Source organism: Gymnogyps californianus, chromosome 1 (genome assembly GCF_018139145.2).
Source record: "Gymnogyps californianus isolate 813 chromosome 1, ASM1813914v2, whole genome shotgun sequence".
NCBI lineage: Eukaryota > Metazoa > Chordata > Aves > Accipitriformes > Cathartidae > Gymnogyps > Gymnogyps californianus.
This window is the reverse complement of record NC_059471.1, coordinates 116,003,407-116,015,675: the sequence shown is the minus strand read 5'-3', so window position 1 is coordinate 116,015,675 and position 12,269 is coordinate 116,003,407.

Sequence of the window (12,269 nt, the reverse complement as noted above, 5' to 3'; positions counted from 1 at the left end):
ACTGAGAGTGGTAGAATTTCATCATAAGGACTTAATTCATCATTCAGATTGCTCGGCTGATGATCTGCATGAAAGCTGTATAGCAGAACAAATAACAATAGCTGTGAATCACGTCAGCATGGGGATGTTAAAAAAATCAAATGTGTTTTTTCCCAGGAATTTGGAAAAGTCATTATGCTCTCAGTGAGCTGGAATAGAGACGAGCTATCTGATTTTGTGTTCCTTTTGCTCTGTGTTGGAGTGCGCAGTGCAAACAGGGGGGCAGACGCCTGCGTACTTTCTGGCAAGGAGCAGTCAGGTAGTTCATCAGCTTTTTTAAACAGCTCCAACAAGACTGAAAATCAAAAGCTGGTGTTTATTCAGATCTAATGAAGCCTCTCTCCTGTGGGGAAGGTAGCTATTTAGTCAGTTTGAGACAATCCAAAGGGAAGTTCTGGAAGAAATCAACTTACTGTTTATAAAACTAGTGTTAAATAAAAGTCATTGGAATATGGTGGTATTACTATGATCTGCTTCTAGTAAATGCCAAATGGCAGAGAAAATAGTGGTGGGTTTTACCTTTACTATAGTTTTGTGACAGGGGATGTACTGGGGTTTTTGTTACTTTCTTATTTTCATTGAGGAAACAATAATATATCTCCCAAATTAACTTCCAGTTAAATATAAAAAGGTTAGACTGTATCTAATCGCTGAACAATTGTGCTAAAACTGGCTTTCTTTCAGACATGCCAGCTCTTTTTTTAATATATTGTGTATTTTTGTTCAACTTGTAGTTTTAAATTTTACTGAGCAACAAGAAAAAGGTGGTGTCCTCTAATGCAAGTGATTTTGCACCATGTGATTCAGTCAACTGAGTAGTTGGAGGGAGCTTAGAAAAGGGAATTGTAGCCAGTTCCAAGTCAGGGGGGAAGCAGGGTCTGAAAAGAGGAGGAAACAACAAAGAGAAGTAACAAGGTGACAGAAAAAGGAAAAATTTCCTTATCTGTTTGGTCAGTCAGAGGGTGTTGGGAAGATGCACTCAGCTAGATTACATTTGGCAGGGTAACATGTTTCACGTAGATGCTTGGCTTGAGGTTTATCTTGTGGTTTATAATGGATTGTGTTATGGAACAGCTAGTAAAAGTGGCCTTTTCCTTCTCTCTTTTTTTCTTTTTTCTTTTTTTTTTTTTTTATTCTTCACTTGAACTGTTGAAGTCCACAACTGTAAATATATTTCATAGTGCAATGCTGGGGATATAGCACCATTATCAGTGTAGACCTCGAGACCATGCCGAACTCAAAGACGCCGTTAGCAAACCATCTCCCTGTGCTTGCTTCCCCTTTGCTTCTGAAAATACTCATTTGTACTGATCTGAACCAGAGAGGGTGAACAGGGAGGGGAATTCTGTTAGTGCTTTTCCTAGGCTGTGTTATGTAGATAAAAAGTTTCTTTCTTATATATTCACACCCTTTGTCCAGGTAGCGTGTGTAGGAAAGGGTAGTATTTCCTTGTGTACAGCCCTTTTGGAGTATGTAGTCTGCACAGAATCCTCTGTATTAGTGACTTGTTATTCAGCATCACACATGCATAATTATTATTCTTGTGAAAGAAACCCAATAGTTTGACAGTGACTTATGAAGAATGCTATTCGTGTTTCTTGGTGTTAAGTTACTGCAAGGGTTGGCTTATGTGTTCCTTGCGATAACTTCCTTACTTCCCCTCATCCACTGCAGTATTGTGGTAAAGGGTGTAAAAGGTGCAGAGAACAGCGGTCAGCTTGTGCGCCCTGTTCCTTCCCTACCCCATCCTTGCTATGCAGGGGAGGCTGCAATGGTGAATGGTGGAATTTCGCTGTGGTAAACTCCTTCCCCTTATATGAAGGAGTGTGAGGAGAAAAATCGTGTTTAAAGTCCCTAGGTTGTGTGTATTGTGCTCCACACTATGAGAGTCCCCTGACTTAATGCATCTTTTGCAAGAGTGTCCTAATGGAGACTTCCTTAAAAGCCCAGCTCCTGAGATGCTGTGCAATCCGAAGATGGGCATGGCCTGGCAGGTGAAGGAAAAGGGCATTGTCTGGGAGGATCTTTTAGGTTCCTTGCAGGGCTCTTGCAGGCACTGAGGAATAACAAGCTGGGGAGTGTTTGACTGCTCTGGAGGAGAAGAAATCCCCCTCCAAAAGGGAATTCCCATGAAGTTATCTGACTGCTGCACCTCGCACGTGAAATGTAAGAGTTCCTGGGTGGCCATGTCTCATGCTGATGATCTCTGGCTGCCTGCTGGCCCCACAGGCTGGCCAACAGCCCCGGGGGGGAGGTGGACACTGGCCAACTGCCTCTTCCTGATGGTGGTGGAGCAGGAGGAAGGCCACCACATTGCATGACAGCTTCAGGTATGGTACGAAGCAGAGGAGCTCACCCATAATTGAGCCGTGCTGAGAATCACGCTCCCTACCCACAGCCTATTGCTGCTCTCCCCGTAGGGCTTTCTTGCATGGTAAGAAAGAGGGGATTTCGAAGGTCTAAATGCTGTTGAGCTAAACCTAGGATTTCATTTGCCTGGAGTGATTCTCTGTAAAGAAGCAGAAAGGCTCCCCTTTTCTGCTTCCCCCCCTCTCATGTACATGTTTGAGTTGTGCTTGTTTGTTTTAACACCTGGAAAATGGCATGGTATTTTATTTAAATATCTGCTCCTTCAGGCCAGCACACCTGCTGGTATGGTGAGAAGCTCCTCACCATGTGTTACATGTGTATGCTGTTAGATTAAAATGTAGTGCTGTGATTTAAAATGAAATTTCAAAGCTCTGTTGTGCCTGCCTCCCAGCATGGTTTCCGTAAGCACAGTACTTGTGTGGTAGGGCTCTTTAAAAGGAAAATGAGGCCCTAGTTAGCAGAGCAGTGATGTTGTGAAAGGGCTGTAGATGCAGTTCCAACAAGAAGCATTAAAATACTTGCCTTGGGGAGAAAGGAACGCGTCCAAATGCTTTCAAACAATAAGTAATTTTTATAGTCCCAGGCAAATTATGACAATCGCTCCGTCGTTATTGTTTGAGTTTAGCTGTGTTTTGCTTTGGGAAGGTTCCCACTTTCCGACTTTTACCTGAGCAATATTTTAAGAGGGGTGCATATATGAACGAGATCATTTTACTTCTCACCTTTAAAAAAAACCAGAAAGCCCCCTCTCCCTAACCCCCATTCTCACTTATATTTGAAATGAGAGGATGATCTCTCAGCTGTCAACTTCTACTGAGGCTGAATCAGCTCAGATCTTGGACAGTAGCTTCTGAATTTGGACACTGGACAAGTATGGTCCTTTGCCCTTGGACGCACCTGGGAAAGTGCAAGTGGAATTTGTGAATCCTTATGTCCGCCTAGTGAGACATTTCAGGCTTTCCCCCATGGCACAGGAATATATTTAAAAGCTGTATAGTTTTATAAGTGAAGCACTGATCAAAATGTTGTTGATAGATCTGGCTGCTATCCCTAGGCTGGCCACTGGTTTTGTATTCTCTTGGGCGAGCTACTTAACACATCAGTTTCCTCACCCATAAAATGGAAGCAATACCCCTGGGGACGACGACGGGGTCTTTAGATGAAAGGAGATATCAAAGGGCGAAGTGGTGCTATACCATGATGATTATTCTTTTACTGAGAAGGTGCACTTTTCAGGTTTAACACTGCTTGGTAATGATTAATCGAGTTGTGTGGATTAAATTTTTAGTGAGAATCATGAAATACTTTCCTAAAGAATAATGCATTTTAAATGTTATGTGAGATTTAAGAATTAAAATTTTGTCTCATATTTCAAAGAATTTTAAATGACCTTCAGACTGTGCCAGTCAGTGGTTTGAATATGCTAATGAAATCACTTTGCTCGCAAGATGTTTTGTTTGGTAATGAAACTCAAAACTACTGACCGTGTTGAGCTGATGATGTTTGTCTGTCTAATACACTAATATTCATCAATGCAGTGTGTGCAGGCAAAGTTCAGGTATGAATATAGATGACTAGGATTTTCTGGGAGCTCATATAATATCTCTTTTAGGTCTTGATATGTGTAGCCAGCTGATGACCTTTATTTTACACTGATAATGAAAGCAAGCAGCATTATTTTATCACTTAGCTCCATGAATACAGAAATAATTGACTTCTCATCACTAATCATTTTAGCAAATTAGAAAGTCCCATTTAGCTCACATCTTGCCAGCTGTACTTGTACTGAATAGTGTTTCTGAAGTATTTTGAGACTGTTTACTGCTTAACATACTGCTCAGTGAGGATATCAAAGTCTGACCCTAATATTTTGAATGTATTTCAGAGTCTGGGGTTGTTTTTTTTTTTACTTGATTGTTGCTGTCATTTTAATTAGACTGAACCTAGATGAATGTAGGTAATTTTCCAGGATGAAGAATGAATGTTATAGTTATCTTGGTAAGAAAGAAAGAAATGTATCTGTATAAGCTGTGATCTGAAGTATTAGAGTTGTTCAAAAAAATAAAAGGCAGTAACCTCAGAAGATTCAAATTAAGTTTAGAAAAATCCACAGATTTCTTTTTTATCTTGTGCCTTTACTACTGTAAATCTTATTAAGTAACACTGTAATCCTATAAATTATAAAAAATTTGGATTAATCCCAAAAGAGTGGATGTCTAAAGTTGTAGTTTGTCTGGAAAGCTTTCCTCCCACAATTTATTCTATAGAAGCTATCTGTACTATCTGCTTTAAACAGCACTGGTAATACTGCAGATGAAAAATCTTTGAATATTTTATCTAAAACAAGCTCAGATAATTTAAAAAAAAAAGTATTTGATTTAATTTATGAAAGCTCATCAAAGATGCCCAGAGCATTAGGTGAGGCCTTTGATATAGTTTCTGAAATTCTGAATGACTTTTCATTAAAGATGAAACTTTCCATTTAAATATGTTGATTTTATTTATTTTATGCCAAAATCGTTGAAACTGAAGATTTTGCTTTTAGTTTTGGAACAATTTTATAATTGAAAACTGTTCATCAGTTCTGCTGGTCAGATATTCAAATATAATTGGGAACATACCAACCTGTTCCTCTTTCCCGTAACACATAATGAGGGAGGAGTGGGGAGTAGGGACAGGAGGCACGGAGCAGAGAAGGGAAGCAAATGAGCACATCAGAGGGTGATTTGTTATGCCAGAGGGAGAAGAAGGAAAAAAAAAAAGAGGATCCTCATTATTCAGTACATTTCCCATGAGTTTTAACTTATCCTTGTCCCAAGTTTCCAATAAAGTTGAGCAATGGGCAAAAGCATTAATCAGTCTCCCCGAATGTGATTTCAGTTGTTACCTACTACATGCCTCTCACACTTCCTTAGAGAGCCTTGGGCATATGAGGCATACATTTGCCTCTGGCTGTGAATCCTGTGAAATTGTTGGCAGCTTATCGTAAGTGTTTAAACTACCAAAGTTTCTTTGATATTCATTCTAATTAAATTAATTGTAAAGTATTGGAGATGAGGTCACATAAAGAATGTATGGTAAAACACGTTCTTTCACTATGTGGCATGAAGGGGGTGAAGATGCTCATGAGGATGGTTTTGCTATAGCAGAAACTTTGCTGTGATCCACCAAGAGCTGGAGATGGGCCTAAACCCAGATTATGAAATTCATTTTCCCAGGAAAATACGGAAAGTGTATGTTGTTCAAAGAAGGCACAGGCTGTAATGTTGAAGGCATCTTGCTGTGATAAACAGCCATGGAAGAACGTTTTGAGCCTTTAAATGTCCTCTGATCCTTTCAGGATTTTTGACCTCTAGAAGGAAATTTCTGAAATCCTTTCAAAAGATAGTGAGGCTAGTGTTCAATGCCCTCTCTGGGAATTAAAAAGAAATTTTGCTTTTTGAGATACATGAAGTGAAAGATACTTTCAAGAAAAATATTTGGGGGTCTTGTTCATTGTTTAATACAACTGGGCTTAATTGTATAAGCCAGGTTTCTGAGAAAAAGTTGTTTGGTAGATTTTTGCACTTTGAATAGGGGAAAGCTTGTACTGCCAGTTAGATTCTGGCTTTTCTGACAGATCTTGTCATCTTTAAGAGTTAATAGACTAATTCATAGCAAAGCTGCAGAGATTAGACGATGTAGTCTTAGGCTATACGTAATGTTGATAAATTTCAGTATTGGGTTGGTAGGTATTTGGATGGCCGATCTGGGTGGTTCCAAGGCATTTTCTGGGGAGAGCTTTATGATCTCAGGGATCTGGGTTAGCAGCTTTACCCTGGCAAGCCGCCTCTCTTAGGTCTGATTCATTTGCTGTACTTTCTTTGCCCTGGTGTGCTTACACTCATTCCTCTACACTTTTTTCCTTCCGTCTTTGTGTCGCTTCAGGGTGTAAAGGGGCATTTCTGTAACATTTCAGACCTGGAGCTGGTCAATTCTCCTTCTTTCCTTTTTTTTTTTTTTTAAACTTATTTTTTAAATAAACATGACTTTTTGATTAACTGCATTTGTGGAGAAACCATTTTGCTAATGAAAGTATAAACTGAGAAGCAGGGGTTGTATATGTTTGCACTGTTTTGGGGAATGTGAAGAGACCTTTAAAGTACAAGTGAATGTAACTCATTTCTATGCTATAGTAACTTTTAAATGTTAGAGTTTTCCAAATATTTCATGTTACTATCCAGCAGGCAAAAACTCCCTATATCTAACCATTATTTGTTTGCCCAGGTACCATGTTGAGAGCTTTTCTCTTTTTAAGAAAGTATTGTGAAATCAAAGTCTTAGCAGGTGATACCATTTTACAATGTTTGACCCTTGCAAAACTACTCTGTTTTTCTTGTTGTTTGTTTTAACTAAGTTCTAGTAAACGTATACTATATGGTATGGATGAAATGATCTGATTTGTTGAAAGTAGTTTTTTGTAGTTGGACACACTTTTGAATCTGAAAATATCAAAAAATATGACTTCTGACCACAGAAGTTTGATTCATAATTGACAACTCAGCTTAGATGCAGCTAGATAATGAAGTACTTCAAAGCTGTGAGGCAACGTTGAATTTGCAAGATTCACCGTACCATTTACTCTGTATTCAGTGTACATGCATATTTACAAAAGCTTTGTGAAAGCAATGTTTATCTTGTACTACGAAAGAGAAAACTAGGAAAGAATTCATGCTCTGGCTCCTGTAGCAAAAGCCCATGTTTGCATGATAAAAGCTCCCTGGTGTTATGGACACCCTTTCTGAAATGGCATAAAAATCGCAATAAGTCACTTGGACAGGAATAAGAGTGCTCACTGAAAAGTTAGGTTCTTAGAAATAGCACTGTGTGGATTTAAATTCATAACCAGGTACATGAAAATCTTTTTCTGTGTGGAAAAGTTCCAATTTTCCAAATGAAAAATTACGTGGAAAAAAACCAGACTTTTGCCACTGAAAAGAATGTTATGTGGTCCTGAATTAACTGAAAACGAGTCAATCATAACACATCTGAGTTTTAAACCTGGCCTTTAACAATTGTGAAATCGTTACAATTAGTAGTATTTTGTAAATGTTTTAAAGATGTGAACTATAACTTTTTTTTCCACAAACTTGGCTAAATTCATGCCTGGTATAGGTCCACTGGCTGGGCCCAGTCATAACTGTTTGCAGCCCGATCCTACACTACTTTTCACTGGAGTTACACTGGAACGAGCTTGGACCACTGCCATGAAGTGTCAGGGTCTCTCTCTAGCAGTGTATGTGCAATGTGTAACATTTTGAGAAGCACCAGTCTGACTGGGAGCATGAAACAAACCAGTGGAACTTGTATATCTGTGTTATTTAAATTTGTAGATCTTATCTATAAGTTTAAACATGTTTTACGATGCTCCCTGTATAGGGAGCTGCTGACAACAAGGCTCAGGTTGTTCTTTGAGAGCCGTGGGAACAACACCTTTCTCTGCAGATAACAGATCATGTCTGTGCTGTGCGTTCAGGGGCTCTTTTCTGCGGAGATGATCTAACGTTAAGGACAGGTGGTTCAGAGAAACAAATAATCTTACGTTCTTTTTGGTCTTTATCAGGTAGTCCCATTTGGTCTAAATCAGGCTTTAAGGCTATTGTTTGCTCTAATGCAATTACACATGTTTTTTACTCAGACTCCAGTGAACCAGACTTTGGCAGCAAGACCGGATAAGCCTTCTATAGGTTTTTAAAAGTGAATTGCATTGTGCTAGTCCCTGGGAAAGTGTCTTCCTTGAAAATGTTTAATCCACCCTCCCTCCCCATCATTTGTGGATGAAACTATCCATGGCATACACTGACAGTCAGTTTATGTCTTACCTGAGAAAGATTTTTTTTGTGTGCACACTGTAATGTACTTAGAGATGTCTTTTTCATTTACAGTGTGGGAAGTAAACCATAAATCTATGATATCCCTCTGACTTTTTAGTATTTCAATAACATGAGCATAGTAATTTCAGTTAAAGATCTTTCTGGATAGTAAAAATAAGGCAAAGAATTGTGTAAACAAGAAGATCTTCACAGTAGTTGTGAACTACTGAAAATATTAAAATGTTGCAAAAATTTGCAATTATATCACTAGTGCTTATTTCCATCCAGGTGACTAGTTTTGTGTGATAATATTGGCATATTTAATGTTTACATTCCAAGACATGTGTCTCAGCCTTGCCTTTTTGTGATGCTCAGTACTTCCAGTTCCTGTTGATACCACCTACCGTTGGGACCTCTCATTCTGTGAAGGGAAGTCCTTGAAAAATAAAGTGCACTTGTGATACTGAGGAGCAGTCCAAGCATCTGTATTTAAGGGGTTACCCTCGCCATTACTGTGGGCTTCACAGACCAGCTTTCTGGTGCAGCCTGCGCAGCAACGATAGAGTATTTCTGCCTGAGAGCTGAGGTGCACGTGTGGTGCCGCATTGACATGGGGAGAGGAGGAACCGTGCACCTACTGTTCCAATAAGGATCTTCTAGAGTCTGTGTGCACGTGAAATGGCCTCCACTTTGTTTTGCAGATGCTCTTGTTATGCAGCATTGAGCAGGCAGAGCTTAGATGCTTCATGCCAAACAGTTACAACAGACTCCTCAGCTTTGCATGATTGCTGAGCAATGCCGAGTGTGCCAGGAGTACAATGAATTAAGAAAATACCCTACACAGAGGAATGATACAACTGAAAGCCCCAGTAGAGCTGGGACTCTCTGGAAATCCGGAATGCAGTTGGAGCATGCTCAACCCGTTGTTTTATCATGTATCTGCAAAAGACTGTTACTGGCAAAATAGAAACAAGACAGAAGAAAGTTTTCTGTTTCCTTTCTATTTATTTTCTAGTTTTTACCCAACTCAGTAAAAACTAACCATGAAATTGTGGAATTAAAACCTGTGAAGTTAAGTATTCTGCATAAAAATGAAACGTGACAGAGGAATTTTTACATACAAGTACATCGTGCAAAAACGTACAGGGGTGACAGGATGCAAATTGTAGCAGTATCAGAAATAGAAAGAGTTAAAGATCCCCCACCCCGTGTGCAGTAAAGGCAAAAGTGAAGCTTACTCCCCAAGGAACCAGAGATTCTCTGAGATGCTTTACTGGGAAAGAGGGATACATGTGTGTGTGTGCATATATATATATATCTACACATACATCTTCTCCAGAGTGCAAATGTACACGTGAGTGATTATTTGAGTGGGATATGTTTCAGCCTTAGGAGTTTCGTAGTGATTATGCTTGTAGAGACTTAGATCTCTACAAGCTCTTTATTTGAACAAGCCAAATATTTGCAACTTAGCTAGAAGAAGGTCTTGGAGACCCAAGAAAAGGCATGAATGAATGGTCCTGCCAAGACCTGCATTGTGCCTGGTTTCCTTTGCAATTATGTAGTGCTTGGCAAAGGTGAGGATGAAAATCCACGTTGTCGATCAGCATGGGATCATCCCTTGGGAACAGAGATGCTGGGCTCGTGTGAGCAAAATGATGGTGCCTTCCCTGGCTGTCTCTCAGCCAGTCCTAAGAGCCTACAATGAGAGGCTATCTCTGAGCTGAGAAAACAGTATGAAGGGATCTTTCTGCCACGAAAACAAATAGCTTAATTCTGTCTAAACAAAAACTCAAAGGTTTTTTGAAGGCTCTCTTTAGTATTTTGGGATTCAATCAGAACAGTTTTAGGGGGAAAAGAATCAGACTCCTGACATGAACTAAAAATTGGAGATAACTTAAGGGAAGAAATTAAAGTGAGCTCAGCATTATCCCATAATGGACAGTGTAAAAAGGGGCTCAGTCATTAAAAATCTTAATTTTCCCTAGTTCTGCTTATAGAATTAATAGCCACTTGAAAGGCCAGTTTCAACTGAGGATTCAGGGGGGGCAGATGGGCTTTACTGTGACATGTATCAACATCACATCACCATCCAAGTGAAGAGTGGGATCTGTGTCTCGGGGCAGAAAACCCCCACTGAATTTTTGAGAGCACTTGTAAGTGTAGGGAAGGGACAATCTCTTTCAGTTGGTGGCAGCAGGTCTGAAATTGCTGGCAGAAACCCTCAGCTGAACTGTTACTCTTTCACTTTTAACTATGAGAAGACAATTCAGAAATAAAGGAAGAGAGGGCTCTCTGGGTGATAATAACTTCCATGTGTATTTCTTGGTCCACTTGAGTACGTTCAGTGAAGCCGTTCTCATTCATAAGGCACTCTCTCAGCAGAAAAGGACACATGCTTTTGGTTTCCATAAGCTGTCCAAACTTGGGACGCTGAGTGTTGAGATTCAGATGGTGATTGGGATTTATTAGTACATAATTAATGCAGTCCTGCCTTTCTTTTTAAGATCTGGCCAAAGACTGCAGTTTGGAGGGAGGACAGATATAGGTCATATAATGAAGTAAGGGGGAATATTTCTGCTCTAAGGTGGTAGATAAGCTGGCACATTCTGTTAATTTCTGAGGAGGAAAAAAGGACCTTGGGTAGCCTTTACAGTCCTGTAAGATTAAGATTTTAAAAAAAAAAACAACCAACCAACCCCAAAAACCCCCATCACTCCAGGTCTCCCATTTGCGGTCTACCAGCCTGGAACAACTTGGGTCTTCAGTGAGTGTAGTCAGAAGAGAGAAACTGCTGTTAGTTCCACCTGACTTCTCCAGTCCCAAAGTCTGATTGCTTCTTGACACAGGAGAGGAGCACTGTATCATCCTTTTTGCTTATGATTAGCATGTTCTCATGGCCAGAATGGAGTGTCCTTGGACAAAGACCTGGCACAGGTTCCTGAGATGTCAGCATGCCAGTAAGGAGGCGCTTCTCAGGTCCATGTGGCCCCAGGACCTCCCTAAACAAACAGAAGAGGTATCTATTACTGCAGTTCTAGATAGGAGCTGGTATAAGAAGAGCAAATGCTGGCAAAATCCTTGTGAGACAGAGTTTAAAATTGACTATGAAATTATTATCTACAGAGTCATAGGGTAACTTTGGGTAAGACACAGTCTGAAGCCCAACCAAATAATTGAGTGTGGCTGGCGTGTCAGGGTTTCACCACCAAGGGATTCTTGGCAGAAGAGTAGTAACAGATTAGCACAGTATCCACAGAGGGATGTAACAAAGATTTAGGAGAGGTGCTATTCTCTTTAGAAATGAGCTCCATTATTCTATCTGATGAATGTGAAATTTGTCAAATGCCTAGTATTGGTAACAGAGTCCAGCTATTCAGGATCCTCAGAAATGCAGCCAAATAACTTTATTTTAAACCGAATGCAACTAAAAACTCAGTCATAATCAAAGCAAAAAGAAAAATAGTGAAGTGGTTACCTGTAGTGAGAAGTAGGTAATGTGGTACAAACACATAAAAATCCAAGTCATTCAGCAGTATGAAACACAACATTAAATAGCAGTGGCATGAAAAACTTGTTTGAGGTGGTGTCTGGGATGGTGTCACAGAACAGCTTTTTACGGTACTCTGAGGAAAAGTTCAATGCCTCATGATTGCTGGCTGCACGTTCTTTCCCAGTCTCTCTTGGTCCCAGCTTCTGCAGGTGGGCACCCTTCATGAACCTACTACAACCTCCTCTAATGAACTCTATAGGTCTGGAAAACTTGAGCACCTGGGCAAAGTTAGGTAAGTCGGACCTCAGGAAGAAATGGAAATCTGGAAGTGAGCTCCATCTTGCACTTGGGGACGGGCTACAACCTCTTTGCATCTAGCTATGAGTTTGCAGTAGAAATATTACCTGTTAGGATTTGAGAAAAAAGAATTGTCAAGGACAAGGCTGTAAAGTTATTCTCAGTGTTTCTTTTTCTCTCATGGCTTCAAGGCCGCAGTAGGTAGGTGGACTATCATG